The sequence below is a fragment of the Phyllobates terribilis genome, unplaced genomic scaffold (genome assembly GCF_046119375.1).
Source record: "Phyllobates terribilis strain yellow unplaced genomic scaffold, ASM4611937v1 Scaffold_7__3_contigs__length_470593459, whole genome shotgun sequence".
NCBI classification, from domain to species: Eukaryota; Metazoa; Chordata; class Amphibia; order Anura; family Dendrobatidae; genus Phyllobates; species Phyllobates terribilis.
This window is the reverse complement of record NW_027362767.1, coordinates 118219017-118237598: the sequence shown is the minus strand read 5'-3', so window position 1 is coordinate 118237598 and position 18582 is coordinate 118219017. Positions and strand designations below refer to the sequence as shown.

General features: G+C 45.8%; 1 protein-coding gene across 7 annotated transcripts in view; it reads right to left on the bottom strand.

The window, feature by feature from the left end:
* The window catches only part of LOC141153874 (NACHT, LRR and PYD domains-containing protein 3-like), a 182380-nt gene that overhangs the window by 123431 nt on the left and 40367 nt on the right, over window positions 1-18582 (bottom strand). The gene's annotated exons all lie outside the window — the stretch shown is intronic.

Below are 18582 nucleotides of genomic sequence, written 5' to 3'. Positions count from 1 at the left end.
GCCTCATCCTCTACACGCACCATCACCAGAACGTCCAGTTCCACGCCCCTTGCCACGCGCCTTGCCCATTGTAAATGAAGTAAAATAGCTTACACTCGCACTATCAATGGAAAAAGGGTAATAAAAAGGAGATTAGAACCGTGGAAGAGGAAAACCACAGTTCTATTTCTCTGGACTACTCCAGAATCTTTTAAACAGATATATTTGTGTCTGAACAGTCAGGGAGACACTATTACTGTTTTTTTTTTATTGAGAAATGACAAAAAGCTGGATAATACAGAGATTTGAACTGTGGAACTGCAAGACCAAAGTTCTAGTTATCTGGCCTACACCAGACTCTTTTAAACAGATATATTGGTGTCTGAACAGTCGCAGACACACTCAATTTTTTTTGGGGGGGAGGGGGGAATAACAAAAGGTTAATAAGACGAGTATTTGTACAGTCTGACTGAGGAAAACAAATACAGGATTTAGATGAAAAACAAAAAGGATTTTTCCTGGCCCCTGAGACTGGGGGATAAGTCTAGCAATTTGACCAGCAGGAGCACACAGGACTGTAATGCAGTGTTTGTTGGTATAACCACTGCAACTCCTATACAGCCTGCCTGCCTGATATCTGGGACGGATATTAGTCCTGAGAAGGACTGTTTGTTTGATTTAGCAGGCTTTAGAGACCCTACACTACCTAATTCACACTATATATCTCTCCCTAACTCAGCAGCACTGACCCTACACTGTCTGATCCAGGTCGACTGTGTCCAAGATGGCGGCGCGCGGTTTTAAATACTCGAGGTGACGCTGTGCGGCCAGCCAATCACTGTAATGCCCACAAACAACATGGCTGCAGCATTACAGTGACTGGCTGGCAATCCTTTTTGGTTTATTGGCTCTGTAAAGAGCGCCAAACGTGGAGGACAGAGACCCGAGCTCCTGCCCGACTAACCCGGAAATGCTCGGTGCTCTCCGAACATCCCGAGTAGTGAGATGCTCGAGCGAGTACCGAGCAGTGTAGTGCCGGCGTCCCTGCCCTCTGCTAGGCAGGGACGCTGCTCCCCTCACCGCTCTGCCCCGTGCCCGGCGTCCCTCTCCCGCTCTGCTGTCAGCGCGCGCTCCTTCCCGGCGTCCTCCTCCCGCTCTGCTCTCAGCGCGCGCTCCTTCCCGGCCCCTGTGCTTAGGGCGCGCGCGCGCGCGCTCCCCTCCTCTTAAAGGGGCCGCGCGCGCCGTCCTAAGGAGTCCCCGGCCAATGGCCGGAGGACTTCATCATACATAAGGCACCTCCTCCAAAATGGAGGTGCCCGAGCAATGTTGTTTGCACCTGTGTCTCACCTGTGCTTCAGCCCTCAGGTCCCGTTGCCAGTTTCCTGCCAGTTACCTGCCAGTTTCCTGCCAGTTACCTGCCTGATTCCTGCCTGATTCCTGCCTGATTCCTGCCTGAATACTTGTTACCTGTCTGCCAGTCTGAGGTCCGACGGTCTGCCTTACTACTCCTGTCAGTCTGTCTAAAGGACCAGCCTGCCCGCTCACCTGGGAGCGCACATCAGCTACCTGCCTACTTTCCTGAGGTCCGACGGTCTGCCTTACAACTCCGGTCAGTCTGTCTATGGACCAGCTTGCCCGCTCACCTGGGAGCGCTTCTCCGTTACCTGCCTGCTTGCCTGCCCGGAGGCTCCGTTGTCACGTGCTGTGACCATCAGCTACTTCAGACTCTTGTCCGCTCACCTGGGAGCGCTTCTCCGTTACCTGCCTGCTTGCCAGCCCGGAGGCTCCGTTGTCACGTGCTGTGACCATCAGCTACTTCAGAGACTCTTGCCCGCTCACCTGGGAGCGCTTCTCCGTTACCTGCCTGCTTGCCAGCCCGGAGGTTCCGCCGTCACGTGCCGTGACCACCTGTTATTCCAGAGACTCTCGCTTGCTCACCTGGGAGCACACATCTACCATCTGCCTGCTAGCCTACCCGGAGGCTCTGCCATCACAGGTCGTACCTACCCTTTACCCAGAGACAGCCCTGATCACTTGCCGTATCTCCCTGTCCGTTCATCCAGAGACTGCCACCCGCTCCCTTACAAGGGCTGCCCCCTTGTATAGTAGCTCAGAGGTTCCGCCTCCCAGACCCGTTACAGTTTGCTCGGGCCATGGAACCCGGTGGCACCCAAGCTCCCTCGCTCTCGGACCTCTGTCTTGAACTGTCCCGTCAGAGGACCCAACAGGAGTCCATCCTGGGTCACCTGCGGAATGTTAATACTCGCCTGAACACTCTGTCTGATCCACCAACAACCTCCGCCAGTGCCATATCTTGCAATCCGGCAGCTCCGCTGCCCACTAATACCATGGTATCCTACCCCGGACCCCGGCTTTCTGCACCTCCTCGCTTCGGAGGCGACTCCGTACAGGCTCGGGGCTTCTTAAATCAGTGCACCCTGCATTTTGAACTTTTGTCCTACCAGTTTAACTCCGACCGGGCCAAAATTGCCTTCATCATGTCCCATCTCACCGGGGAGGCCCTGGCCTGGCTAAATCCTCTATGGGAGAGAGGAGACCCCCTGGTGTCCAACTTGCCTGCTTTTCTCACGGCTTTCCGGAAAGTCTTCGACGAACCCGGACGGAAGACCTCATCTGCATCATCGTTGCTACGCCTCCGTCAGGGGAGTCTCACCGTGGGCCAATATGCCATACGGTTCCGTACCCTTGCCTCGGAGCTGACCTAGGATAACGACGCTCTGGTTTCCGTCTTCTGGGAGGGTCTGTCCGGCCGTATTAAAGATGAACTTGCCGGTCGGGACACTCCTACCACTCTCGATGACTTAATAACTCTTGCCACCCGGATTGACCTACGGTTCCAGGAGCGTGCCAGAGAGGTCACCCGTGAGAGGAGGTTACCACGTCTAGCTCCTACTTTTCAGAAACCCGTCACTCCTTCTGTCTCTAACCAGGTACACCCTCCTGAGCCTATGCAGGTCGACCAGACCAAGATGGTCAAGACCCGTCAGGACTTACGCCGTGCCGAGGGGACCTGCTTCTACTGTGGCAGTAAGGAGCACCAGATCCGTGCCTGCCCGGAAAGGTCGGGAAACGCCTGTGTCTAGGTTCGCTCAGAGAGGTCCACCTAGACAAGAATAAATCCTCTCCATCCCTGCTGTTGTCAGTTTCAATCGTCTACGGGGAGAACCGTTATTTCGAACTAGCCCAACTGGACTCTGGAGCAGCCGGGAATCTTATTTCACAGTCCCTGGTAGAGAAATACCGCATCCCCACCAAACCTCTGGCTGTACCCTTGTCTGTGGCTGCCGTGGATGGGGGGCTCTTACCACGCCCCATCCAACTCATCACCGAATCCATTACTCTGCAGGTGGGAATGCTGCATTCTGAGAGTATCTCCTTTCATGTTCTGCCTGGACTCTCTCACGCCCTCTTGCTAGGTCTGCCTTGGCTCCAGAGACATGCACCCGTGCTTGACTGGCAAACCGGAGAAGTCCTTCGCTGGGGACAAGACTGTCATAAGACCTGCCTGGTTCCCGTCCATCCCGTCCGTCCCTCTCCTACCCCAGCTAATCTACCTGGACTTCCAATTCCTTATTGGTCTTATGCTGATGTCTTTAATAAAAAGGAGGCAGAGACATTACCCCCTCATAGACCATACGACTGTCCCATCGACCTGTTACCCGGTACTACTCCTCCCCGTGGGCGTATTTATCCTTTATCCGCTGCTGAGACCCGGTCGATGTCCGAATATATTGAGGAGAATCTGGCCAGGGGATTCATCCGGAAATCTACCTCCCCGGCGGGAGCAGGCTTCTTTTTCGTTAAAAAGAAGGACGGCTCTCTCCGTCCCTGTATAGACTATAGAGGCCTAAACCAGATCACGGTGAAGAATAAGTACCCCCTTCCGCTCATTCCAGAATTATTTGATCGTCTGAGGGGGGCTAGAATCTTCACCAAACTAGACCTCCGTGGGGCGTACAACCTGGTTCGTATCCGTCAAGGGGATGAATGGAAGACGGCATTCAACACCCGGGACGGCCACTATGAATACCTGGTAATGCCCTTTGGTCTCTGTAACGCTCCTGCCGTTTTTCAAGAGTTGGTCAATGACATCTTCCGGGACCTTCTCTACTCCTGCGTAGTGGTGTACCTGGACGACATCTTGGTCTTCTCTCCGGATCTCCAGACTCACCGGAGGGACGTTCGTCAGGTCCTGCTCAGGCTCAGGCAGAATCACCTCTTCGCTAAATACGAGAAGTGCCTCTTTGAGCAGACCTCGCTTCCGTTTTTGGGCTACATTATTTCTCAGACCGGCCTACGAATGGATCCAGAGAAACTGTCTGCCATCGAGAAATGGCCTCGACCGGAGGGGCTGAAGGCCATTCAGCGGTTCCTGGGCTTCGCCAACTACTACCGCCTCTTCATACCACACTTCTCTTCCCGGACTGCCCCAATTTCCGCGCTCACCCGTAAGGGTACTAATCCCAAAGAGTGGCCGCCCGAAGCAGAAGAAGCCTTTCTTTCCTTAAAACAGGCCTTCTCTTCCGCCCCGGTGCTGCATCGCCCGGACGGCAACAAGCAGTTCTTCCTGGAAGTGGACGCCTCCTCCTCTGGAGCTGGAGCGGTACTTACTCAAAAATCTTCTTCCGGGAGGATGGTAACTTGCGGCTTCTTCTCTAAACTCTTCTCCTCCTCAGAGCGCAATTATTCCATAGGAGATCGAGAGTTATTGGCCATCAAACTGGCATTGGAGGAGTGGCGTTACCTGCTTGAGGGGGCTCTTCACCCGGTAATAATTTACACTGACCACAAGAACTTGGCTTATCTCCAGCATGCCCAGAGACTTAACCCGCGCCAAGCCCGGTGGTCCTTGTTTTTTGCTCGTTTTGATTTTGTCCTTCATTTTCGCCCGGCTGACAAAAACGTCAAGGCGGACGCCTTGTCTCGATCCTTTCTGGTATCTGATCTCGAGGAAGATCCGAAACACATCATCGATCCCGCCAGAGTAATGCAGGTGGCTCCCGTGAGTCTAAATCGTCTTCCTCCCGGAAAGACGTTCGTATCAGTACCTGATCGGGAGAAGATCCTTCACTGGGGTCACTCGTCTAAACTGGCTGGCCACGCTGGTCAGAAGAAGACCCTCCAGCTTATTTCCCGGCACTACTGGTGGCCTACCCTGCACAAGGATGTAATAGACTTTGTTTCTGCCTGTGTGTCCTGCGCCCGCAACAAGGTTCCGAGAGATCTGCCAGCCGGTCGCCTCCTTCCGCTCCCAGTACCTGCTGCCCCCTGGCAGCATATTGCAATGGACTTCATAACTGACCTCCCACTCTCTGCCGGTTGTACGGTCATTTGGGTGGTCGCTGACCGCTTCTCCAAGATGGCTCATTTCGTTCCCCTGCCAGGCCTCCCGTCTGCACCCGAGCTAGCTAGAGACTTTATTCGTCACATCTTCCGTTTTCATGGCCTGCCCCTCCACATCGTGTCGGATCGTGGGGTACAGTTCACCTCACGCTTCTGGAGAGCCACTTGTAAACTACTAGACGTCTCCCTGGACTTCTCTTCCGCTTACCACCCACAGTCCAATGGTCAAGTGGAGCGGATCAATCAGAACCTGACCAGTTACCTCCGGCACTTCGTTAATGCCCACCATTCTGACTGGGTGGATCTCCTACCATGGGCCGAGTTCTCTTACAATAATCACGAGAGCGAATCCTCCTCCAAATCCCCGTTTTTTGTAGTCTTTGGTCAGCATCCTCGGATTCCTTTTCCTGTCTCCACCTCGGTGGACAACCCGGCTGCGGAATCTCTCGTTAGCAAATTTTCCTCCATTTGGGAGAGTACCCGATCCGCACTCCTTCAGTCTTCCGAGCGTATGAAAAGACACGCTGACAAAAAACGTCTGGACCCTCCTCAATTCCGTCCTGGGGATAAAGTCTGGCTCTCGTCCAAATATGTCCGGCTCAAGATCCCTTCCTATAAGTTAGGGCCTCGGTTCATCGGCCCACTGGAGGTCATCAGTCAGATCAACCCGGTGGCCTATAAATTGAAACTCCCGGCCAACTTACGGATCCCTAACTCCTTCCATGTATCTCTCCTCAAACCTGTGGTACTTAACTCTTTTTCCAAGTCTACAGGTACGCCTCCTGCTCCGGTTTCTGCTGAGGACGAGTTTGAGGTAGAGAACATTCTTGCCACCAAAAGGGTAAGAGGAAAGACCTTTTTTCTGGTAGATTGGAAGGGGTTTGGTCCTGAGGAGAGAACGTGGGAGCCCCGGGAGAACATCCATGCCCCTCTCATCCTAGCTAAATTTCTGTCTGGCCTAAAAAAGGGGGGGCCTAAAGGGGGGGGTACTGTAGTGCCGGCGTCCCTGCCCTCTGCTAGGCAGGGACACTGCTCCCCTCACCGCTCTGCCCCGTGCCCGGCGTCCCTCTCCCGCTCTGCTGTCAGCGCGCGCTCCTTCCCGGCGTCCTCCTCCCGCTCTGCTCTCAGCGCGCGCTCCTTCCCGGCCCCTGTGCTTAGGGCGCGCGCGCGCGCGCTCCCCTCCTCTTAAAGGGGCCGCGCGCGCCGTCCTAAGGAGTCCCCGGCCAATGGCCGGAGGACTTCATCATACATAAGGCACCTCCTCCAAAATGGAGGTGCCCGAGCAATGTTGTTTGCACCTGTGTCTCACCTGTGCTTCAGCCCTCAGGTCACGTTGCCAGTTTCCTGCCAGTTACCTGCCAGTTTCCTGCCAGTTACCTGCCTGATTCCTGCCTGATTCCTGCCTGATTCCTGCCTGAATACTTGTTACCTGTCTGCCAGTCTGAGGTCCGACGGTCTGCCTTACTACTCCTGTCAGTCTGTCTAAAGGACCAGCCTGCCCGCTCACCTGGGAGCGCACATCAGCTACCTGCCTACTTTCCTGAGGTCCGACGGTCTGCCTTACAACTCCGGTCAGTCTGTCTATGGACCAGCTTGCCCGCTCACCTGGGAGCGCTTCTCCGTTACCTGCCTGCTTGCCTGCCCGGAGGCTCCGTTGTCACGTGCTGTGACCATCAGCTACTTCAGACTCTTGTCCGCTCACCTGGGAGCGCTTCTCCGTTACCTGCCTGCTTGCCAGCCCGGAGGCTCCGTTGTCACGTGCTGTGACCATCAGCTACTTCAGAGACTCTTGCCCGCTCACCTGGGAGCGCTTCTCCGTTACCTGCCTGCTTGCCAGCCCGGAGGTTCCGCCGTCACGTGCCGTGACCACCTGTTATTCCAGAGACTCTCGCTTGCTCACCTGGGAGCACACATCTACCATCTGCCTGCTAGCCTACCCGGAGGCTCTGCCATCACAGGTCGTACCTACCCTTTACCCAGAGACAGCCCTGATCACTTGCCGTATCTCCCTGTCCGTTCATCCAGAGACTGCCACCCGCTCCCTTACAAGGGCTGCCCCCTTGTATAGTAGCTCAGAGGTTCCGCCTCCCAGACCCGTTACAAGCAGTATCGAGCATGCTCACTTAACACTACTAGTCATATATTATATCCTATTCAAGAAAAATGTAACTTTCCCCAGGTAGCACTCACTTCTCTCCAGTGTTGGTCATTTGCCCTCAAAATCTGTCTACTAAATTCAAACATAGTAGATATAAAAAAAGGGGAGTATTTGACAAAGTCAACATATAAAACCTTAAAACAGTATTTATTAAGTTATATTAAAAATACACCAGATTACAACTGCTGGGTATAGAAGTCCATGTAAAGAGGAAAGAATGGAGCTGGAGAGATAGACGTAGAAAGAGAAACTGCTAAGGCTTCTAGTTTGTAGAGCATATAGATGGAAAACTGCTAAAAATATAGAAAGCAATGGCCAGAAATAGTCTTATTCTTCATGTGAAAGCAATAATTGCTGTCAAATGCAAAGTAAAATTGTGCATACATTGTGTACAATATTTGGAAATCCTTCGGAATCGTTGTACAGCCTTTAACCCCTTTGCAGAAAAATGATGACGTAAACCAGAAAGGGTCACATCAGTAACTTACAAAAAAAAATCATTCTACATTTCATTGAACCTGTTTTCTACACTGTGTGCTGAATTATTAGGCAAGTTGTATTTTAGAGGATTATTTTTATTATTGATCCACAACTTTGTTCTCAATAAATGCAAAAGACTCATAAATATCCAAGCTTAATATTTTTGGAAGTTGGAGTGGGTTTTTTTTAGATTTGGCTATCTTAGGAGGATATCTTTTTGTGCAGGTAACTATTACTGTGCAGAATTATTAGGCAACTTAATAAAAAACAAATATAATCCCATCTCACTTGTTTATTTTCACCAGGTAAACCAATATCAGTGCACAAAATTTAGAAATAAACATTTCTGACATGCAAAAACAAAAAACAAAAAAGTTAGTGATCAATATAGCCACCTTTCTTTATGATGATACTCAACAGCATTCCATCCATAGATTCTGTCAGTTGCTTGATCTGTTTTCGATCAATATTGCGTGCTGCAGCAACCACAGCCTCCCAGACACTGTTCCGAGAGGTGTACTGTTTTCCCTCCCTGTAGATCTCACATTTTATGATGGATCACAAGTTCTCTTTGGGGTTCAGATCAGATGAACAAGGGGGCCATGTCATTGTTTTTTCTTCTTTTAGACCTTTACTGGCCAGCCACGCTGTGGAGTAGTTGGATGCATGTGATGGAGCATTGTCCTGAATGAAAATCATGTTTTTCTTGAACAATACCGACTTCTTCCTGTAACACTGCTTGAAGAAGATGTCTTCCAGAAACTGGCAGTAGGTCTGGGAGTTGAGCTTCACTCCATCCTCAACCCGAAAAGGTCCCACAAGTTCATCTTTGATGATACCAGCCCATACGAGTACCCCACCTCCACCTTGCTGGCGCCTGAGTCGGAGTGGAGCTCTCTACCCTTTACTGATCCAGCCTCTGGCCCATACATCTGGCCCATCAAGAGTCACTCTCATTTCATCAGCCCATAAAACCTTTGAAAAATCAGTCTTAAGATACTTCTTGGCCCATTCTTGACGTTTTATTTTATGTTTCTTATTCAAAGGTGGTCGTTTTTCAGCCTTCCTTACCTTGGCCATGTCCCTGAGTATCATACACCATTTTGATACTCCAGTAACATTGCAGTTCTGAAATATGGCAAAACTGGTGGCGAATGGCATCTTGGCAGCGTCACGCTTGATTTTCCTCAATTCATGGGCAGTTATTTTGCGGCTTTTTTGGCAAACACGCTTCTTGCGACCCTGTTGGCTATTTGCCATGAAACACTTGATTATTCGGTGATCACTCTTAAAAAGTTTGGAAATTTCAAGACTGCTGCATCCCTCTGCAAGACATCTCACAATTTTGGACTTTTCAGAGCCCGTCAAATCTCTCTTCTGACCCATTTTGCCAAAGGAAAGGAAGTTGCCTAATAATTAAGCACACCTTATATAGGTTGTTGATGTCATTAGTCAACACCCCTCCTCATTACAGAGATGTACATCACCAGATTTACTTAATTGATAGTTGGCTCTCAAGCCTATGCAGCTTGGAGTAGGACAACATGAATAAAAAGTATCATGTGATCAAAATACTCATTTCCCTAATAATTCTGCACACAGTGTAGTAGACACTGGAGAAGAGCCATTATCTGAAAGTGGTGGAAGGGGAAATCATAAGAAGAGAGTTAGGAATCATCCAAACAGACCACTATGAAGGTATCTCCGATGATACAGTTGATATAAATTGGTATAAAATTAATGTTTTTTATTGGTACTAATATGGGGTATGGATCACATGTTGATCACTTTTTTAATAGGGATGTGCGGACTGCTGGAAATTCAGGTTCTGGCAGTCGACCTAAACTTTTGAGAAAGTTCAGTTCGGGTACGAGACCAATACTCGAACTTCCACCAGAACTCGAACCCCATTGAAAGACTCAATCTTCTAGGGAAAAAACTCTCCCTCACTCTTTAAAGATTTTAATATATATTTTTTAAAACTTTCTTTCGCTTCACTAGGGAACTTGATCATGCGATGGCTTGTTTAATTTACTGCAAGGCTTCGGTATGTCTAAAGGTAAATCGGTTAATTTTTTTGTGATGGATTTGTTTGCAGAAAATCATTTGTAAAATATAGTACTAACGTTGTCGGTGAAATCCTAAGGTTTTGTTCACAAAGTTTTTTTTTTTCAAATGTTCATAGATGTTTTTTTTGCAGTGGAAACTGATTCAGTAAATGCTTCTTCTCTAAGAAGTTTTTGGAGAATATTTTCTTTTCCTGATATAGGGAAAATATATATTCTTGTACCGTGTTAGCCAGTAGATAGAAAAATATTTAGATTTGAGAGTCCTTAGTGGTTGATACCTTTTAATGGCTAACTGAAAAGATGGTAACAAATTGCAAGCTTTCGAGACTACTCAGGTCTCTTCATCAGGCATAGTATACCATAAAATCCGAAGAGTCACATATTTATACACAATAAGACACACAAGAAAAAAAAAATTAATAGGTAAGACAGGTGATGAAAAGCAGAGTTATTATGGAAGAGATAAACAGTTCTGGCTATAAATATTTTAGCAGTTAATAGATAAGAAGTGTGAAAATTTTATTGTCCTGTGACCAGGTCCAGTGTTGTGATGGCCTCACAATTCTGAGGGGCACATTCCTTAGTTGATGTAGAATGACATAAATCCATGTGACACATTCATTCCTGCTCTGAAAGTGTTAAAGGTCATCATCAGTTTATATTCTGAGGTTCTTCTTTCTCTTTGAGATTTAAAGTTACCTTTTAATACCAGTAATTTCATATCTTTTATGCTGTGATCAGGGGAACAAAAATGCTTGGCTACAGGCAGATCTATTATATTTTCTTTTATTGTGTGGCAATGATGATTCATCCTTGTTCTAAGTTTTTGCCCTGTCTCCCCTACATAAAGACCCCCAGCTGGACATTTGGTACATAGAATTAAGTACACTACATTAGATGTGATACAGCTGAACGTACCTGGGATCTTATAGTCCTGATGTGAATTGGGAATCTTTATCTTGTCTGTGGTCATTATAAATGGACAGGTTTTACATTTTTTCTGATTGCAAGGAAAGGTACCTGTAGCTGGTGGAGATGACAGGGAGCTTCTGACAATGATGCTTCTTAGATTTGGGGGCTGCCTGAAACACAGAAGTGGGGGGTCTGGAAATATGGATTGTAATTGGGCATCTTTTTGTAGTAAGGGTTGTAGTTTCCATGCAGCTCTTCATAGCACCTCCAGATTTGGATTGTAGGTGACTACTAGAGGCACTCGGTTGTTTTATTGTTTGGTTTTCTAATGTAGGAGATGATTCCTTGATATTCTGGTGGTTCTTGTAATCTGGTTCTCAATTGTTCTTGGATGGTAGCCCTGTTTCAAAAAGGTCTTTCTGAGGCCATCAAGGTGTTTGTCTCTATCCATCTGAGATAGAGACAAAGAGAAAGAAGAATCTTAGAATATAAACTGATGATGACCTTTAACACTTTCAGAGCAGGAATGAATGTGTCGCATGGATTTATGTCATTCTACATCAACTAAGGAATGTGCCCCTCAGAATTGTGAGGCCATCACAACACTGGACCTGGTCATAGGACAATAAAATTTTCACACTTCTTATCTATTAACTGCTAAAATATTTATAGCCAGAACTGTTTATCTCTTCCATAATAACTCTGCTTTTCATCACCTGTCTTACCTATTAATTTTTTTTTTCTTGTGTGTCTTATTGTGTATAAATATGTGACTCTTCGGATTTTATGGTATACTATGCCTGATGAAGAGACCTGAGTAGTCTCGAAAGCTTGCAATTTGTTACCATCTTTTCAGTTAGCCATTAAAAGGTATCAACCACTAAGGACTCTCAAATCTAAATATTTTTCTATCTACTGGCTAACACGGTACAAGAATATATATTTTCCCTATATCAGGAAAAGAAAATATTCTCCAAAAACTTCTTAGAGAAGAAGCATTTACTGAATCAGTTTCCACTGCAAAAAAAACATCAATGAACATTTGAAAAAAAAAAACTTTGTGAACAAAACCTTAGGATTTCACCGACAACGTTAGTACTATATTTTACAAATGATTTTCTGCAAACAAATCCATCACAAAAAAATTAACCGATTTACCTTTAGACAGGACAATAAAACCTTCACACTCCTTATCTATTAACTGCTAAAATATTTATAGCCAGAACTGTTTATCTCTTCCATAATAACTCTGCTTTTCATCACCTGTCTTACCTATTGCATTTTTTTATTTTTTTTTTTCTTGTGTGTCTTATTGTGTATGAATATGTGACTTCAGATTTTGTGGTATACTATGCCTGATGAAGAGACCTGAGTAGTCTCAAAAGCTTGCAATTTGTTACCATCTTCTCAGTTAGCCATTAAAAGGTATCAACCTCTGAGGACTCTCAAATCTAAATATTTTTCTTTTCCTGAAGGACTTTTGGAAGATTTTTTTTTTTCCTGAATTTCCTGACGTGTTTTTTTTTTGCAGCCTATTAATTACCCAGTGCTTAGTTTGGAGTAGATTGCTTCATGATCCACTTCGAAGAGGTGATGTTAGGCACACAAGGTCAGATGGATCCTCTAAGCCTTGGGTCCAGGTGGGCACACAGAACCCAGGCGTTGATGCAGCAAGCAGGAAGGCACGTAGGAAGCGAGAACTTGACAACCACAGAAATCTCAGGAGCAGCAGGATGGATGACGTGGAACCCAGCAGGGTTCGATGCAAGCACAAACATAAAAAGCACAGATGGTGGAGCAAACCAAAGATCTAAAGTCTCAATCCCAAGACACAAGAGTGTTTTAATGGGCCTTAAATAGGTCTAGGGGGATGATGTCATTGATCCATGCTGGGCATCTTGCAAAACCCTGATGTGGAACAAAACAGAGGGCAGCGGACCCAAGGGAAGAAAGTAATGCCTGGAATACCTGGGACAGGGGTGTAACAGGTGACATGCATTTTTTTTTCACCAGGTGATGTTCAAAACCTCTTCAGGAAATAAAATTCAAACCTCACCTCATGTGAACAGCAAGGCTATGTGTACACGGCGTAATTTAGACGAAGGCGCAACTCTCAGAGTTTTCCCAGGCAAAAATTGAACATGTTCATTTTGTGGGATGCTGTTTAGACAGATTGCATGTGGAATCTGCCTGAAAAAAACATCATGTCCACATAAAACTAGTAAGGAGAAAAAGCATTACATAGAGATCCCTGAGTATACATATGTCGTTAACTGCTACCTAGAGAGAAACCCCACACGTATCGCCGTGACGCAGACGGCTTCATCAGGGAATGTAGGTTATTAAGTGATACAGCAAACATATATATACAGTTATTAGATTAGTTGAGTACTGACCATTAATTGGTCTTCAATGGGTTTTTATCTTTGTCCCTTGTTGTCGAATAACCTTTTTTGCATGTATTATATATATCAGGTGTGCACATCTCTATGTAGTGCTTTTTCTCCTTCTTACATTCTTCTCTTCTCTACATGATTTAGCACCCTGTATTATTTATTGTCTCAATTTGTAGTGCACCCTCCTTTCCCCTTTTATCACATAGAACTATGCGGCACACGGTGTCTTGAAGAATGAACATGCTACTTCTTTTACAGTTTCCCAAAAACCTCAGTGAGAACATTACCATAAAAAATTTCAGTGACACTTTCTGTAAAAAAAAATGCAGTGTAAATAGACCTTTGCTGCAAATGAGAAATATAAAGCATAGCATTGCAAAATATGAAGGCTGTGGAAAATATCCATGCAATTTTGATGCTGAAACCTGCAAGTCCCATGTGGACTTATTCATGTTGAGTGTTGCAACTATTAGGCCCGTATGTATCAGGTAATAATATCAAAGACTCTGAGGATGATCTACCTCAGAACTTCTCCAAGTCTCCATTTGCTAATTGCAAACATCATTTATATGTCAAGGTGTAAATCCCAAAGAATGCAACTATCTGCACACCACTGTCTGTAAACTCATGAAAGCCATATAAGAGTGCTCCAAAGTAATTGACATTGAGGCTATGACACCAGAATATATATTTCATTTTTTTCCGGGTCCTAAATGTACCATAAATATAAATTTTGTGATATGTAATTTTCCTTCTTAAAGAAGATATGATAATCATAGTACTGTTCAGAAATATCTTGGGTAGGCCCACAGCAATGCAAAAATGTTTTAAAACCATGTAGGCAATAAGGAAAGTTAGGTGTGGTGACAATGGGGGCTGTGAGCACAGGAGTCAATTAGTGAAAAGAATGCTGACCCTTAAAGTACAACCTAAATACACAGAACATTATTTCTCCACACAGACAGAACTGAGAAGGACGTAGCCAATCAATGTCATGAGATATTGTTTATGTCCTGTAGACTATAAGTCCACAAGGACAGGGCCTTCTCCTCGTCTGTACCAGTCTGTCATTGTTAGTTTGTTAATTGTAATTTATATCTTTATTTTGTATGTAACCCCTCCTCATGTACAGCACCATGGAATGAATGGTGCTCTAAAAATAAATAATAATAATAATAATAATATCAGGTGACCAGTAGATGGCATAGTATTGAGATTGGAGGAACAGCATCCACCTGGGAAGTAAGAATCTATTTTTTAATTTTATGTTGATTTGAACCATGGGACTATAGTGGACAAACCCTTTAATGTCTCATAGCCTTGTGAAACTAGACTACCCTTGACATTAAATTAATGTAGACACCACTTTAATAAGCCTCCATACTTAAAAATATCAATATTCTTAAAATATATTTACATCGGTGACAAGTAATCTGTCGATGAAAACATCAATGGGAATAGTGTACTGACAGAAGGATCTGGACCAATAGCTGTGTGTCACGTCCTGATGTGACCCCTGGGTGGTCTGGGTCCAGAAGGTCATAACGTTTAAACGATCGCAGGTCTTCTTTAGTGTCAGTTTGTCTTTTTTGTTTGTTTTGTTGTTTGTTTTTTTTCCTGGAAAGTAAAAATCAGCTTTGTGTTACTCACCTGCCCTGGCTCCAATGCCGTACTGTGCATCTTCCTTCCCCGACAATCTGCTCCCTCTGTACTAGTCCATGCTAGGTTACTAATGTAACCCATAATGCACCTCTGATGTTAACAAAAACCTTTTAAGGTATTAAGGTTGATTCCAATGGCTGCGCACAACCTGAGTGTTCATGTAGTAGTGCCTGCTGTTGCCATGGACTTTCCAGTAGTCAAACCATACTTCTCATTTGGCTCTGCTATAGCCAGGTGCTGAATCTTACTCAACTCTACTTATCCTGTGTGCTATCCACACTCCTGACAGATGCCTAATTGCCTTCGTATCTATGATATTCCTTTGTGATATCCACACTCCTGACAGATGCCCAATTGCCTTTGTATCTATGATGTTCCTTTGTGCTATCCACACTCCTGACAGATGCCTAATTGCCTTCGTATCTATGATGTTCCTTTGTGCTATCCACACTTCTGGACCAAGGTGTCTGATAGCAGACAGGAAAAGCAGAGTTGAGTATGCTATCTGCGCATCTGCAATAAGGTTCTGTAGTTCTACTCTCACCTTTGGCTCTATTGGATCTGCATCTAATACTTCCAGCTCTGCTAATCCATTTACTGTCTTGCATTTTCAGGTGTACTGTTCTGTGCTGTTTTATTTACCTTCCATTTGTTCTGCTCTGCTGTATTATGGCCTCTGGTCCGTGCTGCTCACCCTGACCTACTGCTTAGGGAGTTCATCTTACCAGGTGAGCCCACGCAGAGTGATAATGTTAATACGTTTGATAAAAATGTGCTGGAGAGCACACTCACCTGTACCAGTAAAAAACAATGGGGCTATTTCAAGACCAATATTGTCTTATTTGTTTAAAATGGGAGGCATCAGAAGCAGTATCAAAGTCATCAAGCCAGTACTATAGAAAGGATTACAAAAAGGGGTCGGACGTCTTCATTTGTGCACTGCGCTTGTGCTGGATGCCAGGAGGCTGATGACAGCTGATTTTCACTTACTGGGCATGCTCAGTGATGCAAAAAGGAATAAAGCATAGCGGCAGTGTGGGAAGTCAGTAAAGCCACAATGATGTTTTTACCACTCAGAATTCTTCATTTTTCACAGATAAAGCCTTACCCAGTTAACAACCTGGGGATAATTAAAAGGTTATTTCTATCTTCATCGTTGGGAAACACTTGTAAAAAGAAGCACTTCTGTAAGTTACTACTATAAACTTTTTATTGTTTATAGTTGACTGCCAAAGTCTCGCCAATACGGCTGCGTAGAGTTGCTGGCAAAACATGCACGGTTTTTATAGTTTCTTTCCAATAGTGAATGTAAGCATTGTACTGAATCTGGCCAGGATCACTGGTGCATACTGTCAGCTCCTGATCCTGATCAGCTGCAGAGCCATTGTGCTTCCAAAACTACATAGGTAAAGCTGCCTCATATAACATCAATGAAGGCACACAATTCAGGCCAGCAGCTCAATGCTGCCACTGGTCCTAATCCTAACAGTCAAACAACCCAGAGGACAACCTTCAGCAATCAGGATATCATCTGGCTGGGGAACGGTGCACTTCTAGATGGACAATGTGGGACCATACTGCACATAACAGATTATGACTGTTTTTTACACTGTGCCTTAAAACCTCTCCGCCCTCCTGTACCTGATGACTAAAGCTGTAAAAGAGATGAATAACTCAATTGTGGCAGACACAGGTTATTTTTATGTCAGGACAATGAAATCCGAGTACATTCTATATACAGTACAGACCAAAAGTTTGGACACACCTTCTCATTTAAAGATTTTTCTGTATTTTCATGACTTTGAAAATTGTACATTCACACTAAAGGCATCAAAACTATGAATTAACACATGTGGAATTATATACTGTGAGGCAGTGACCGGGATCTTATATGAGGGACGTTATATATCCCCCAGAATGTTTACAGAGACCTATTAAATCCATTGGAGTGCATTGCAGTCACAGACACACCTGCGGCTGCAATGCTGGAATGAAGGCGATCAATCACCTGGTCAGACTACCTGGCTAAGGCAGATTAAGTAAAACCCGGCAGGGCCTTCATTTCTTGGAGGAGGTCACAGGAGGCAGTGGGGCGGCCTCCTCCCTCCGACCCGGGTTTTCCAGTGGCTCTTGCCACAGGTCCTTTAAAAATCCCTGCACTAAGGATTAGTGTTGTTGCATGTTGGAACCTGCTAGGACCATAGCAGGAAAGCTCAGCAGAATAGAGGGTGGCTGAACCCACGCCTGGGAAGCCTCTGCACCTGTCAGGCTCTGAGCGGCCCGGCACCGCCGTTGTCCCCGGCAACCGTTGTTTATGGACTCATGTTAACCCGGCTGCGAACCAGAGGAATTTCTGTTTACCCGTGAGTTGCTGAATAAAAGCTGTTTATGTTGGACTTGCTTGGGTCACTGCCTCAGTTACTGCACGGTGTGAACACTGCCGCCTTACAATACTTAACAAAAAAGTGTGAAACAACTGAAAATATGTCTTATATTCTAGGTTCTTCAAAGTAGCCACCTTTTGCTTTGATGACTGCTTTGCACACTCTTGACATTCTCTTGATGAGCTTCAAGAGGTAGTCACCGGAAATGGTTTTCACTTCACACGTGTGCCCTGTCAGGTTTAATAAGTGGGATTTCTTGCCTTATAAATGGGGTTGGGACCATCAGTTGTGTTGTGCAGAAGTCTGGTGGATACACAGCTGATAGTCCTATTGAATAGACTGTTAGAATTTGTATTATGGCAAGAAAAAAGCAGCTAAGTAAAGAAAAACGAGTGGCCATCATTACTTTAAGAAATGAAGGTCAGTCAGTGTGAAAAATTGGGCAAACTTTGAAAGTGTCGCCAAGTGCAGTTGCAAAAACCATCAAGCGCTACAAAGAAACTGGCTCACATGAAAAACAGGAAAGGAAGACCAAGAGTCACCTCTGCTTCTGAGGATAAGTTTATCCGAGTCACCAGCCTCAGAAATCGCAGGTTAACAGCAGCTCAGATTAGAGACCAGGTCAATGCCACACAGAGTTCTAGCAGCAGGCACATCTCTACAACAACTGTTAAGAGGAGACTTTGTGCAGCAGGCCTTCATGGTAAAATAGCTGCTAGGAAACCACTGCTAAGGACAGGCAACAAGCAAAAGAGACTTGTTTGGGCTAAAGAACACAAGGAAGGACCAGTGGAAATCTGTGCTTTGGTCTGATGAGTCCAAATTTGAGATCTTTGGTTCCAACCACCATGTCTTTGTGCGATGCAGAAAAGGTGAACAGGTGGAATCTACATGCCTGGTTCCCACTGTGAAGCATGGAGGAGGAGAAGTGATGGTGTGGGGGTGCTTTGCTGGTAAGACTGTTGGGGATTTATTCAGAATTGAAGGCATACTGAACCAGCATGGCTACCACAGCATCTTGCAGCGGCATGCTATTCCATCCGGTTTGCGTTTAGTTGGACCATCATTTATTTTTCAACAGGACAATGACCCCAAACACACCTCCAGGCTGTGTAAAGGCTATTTGACCAAGAAGGAGAGTGATGGAGTGCTACGCCAGATGACCTGGCCTCCACAGT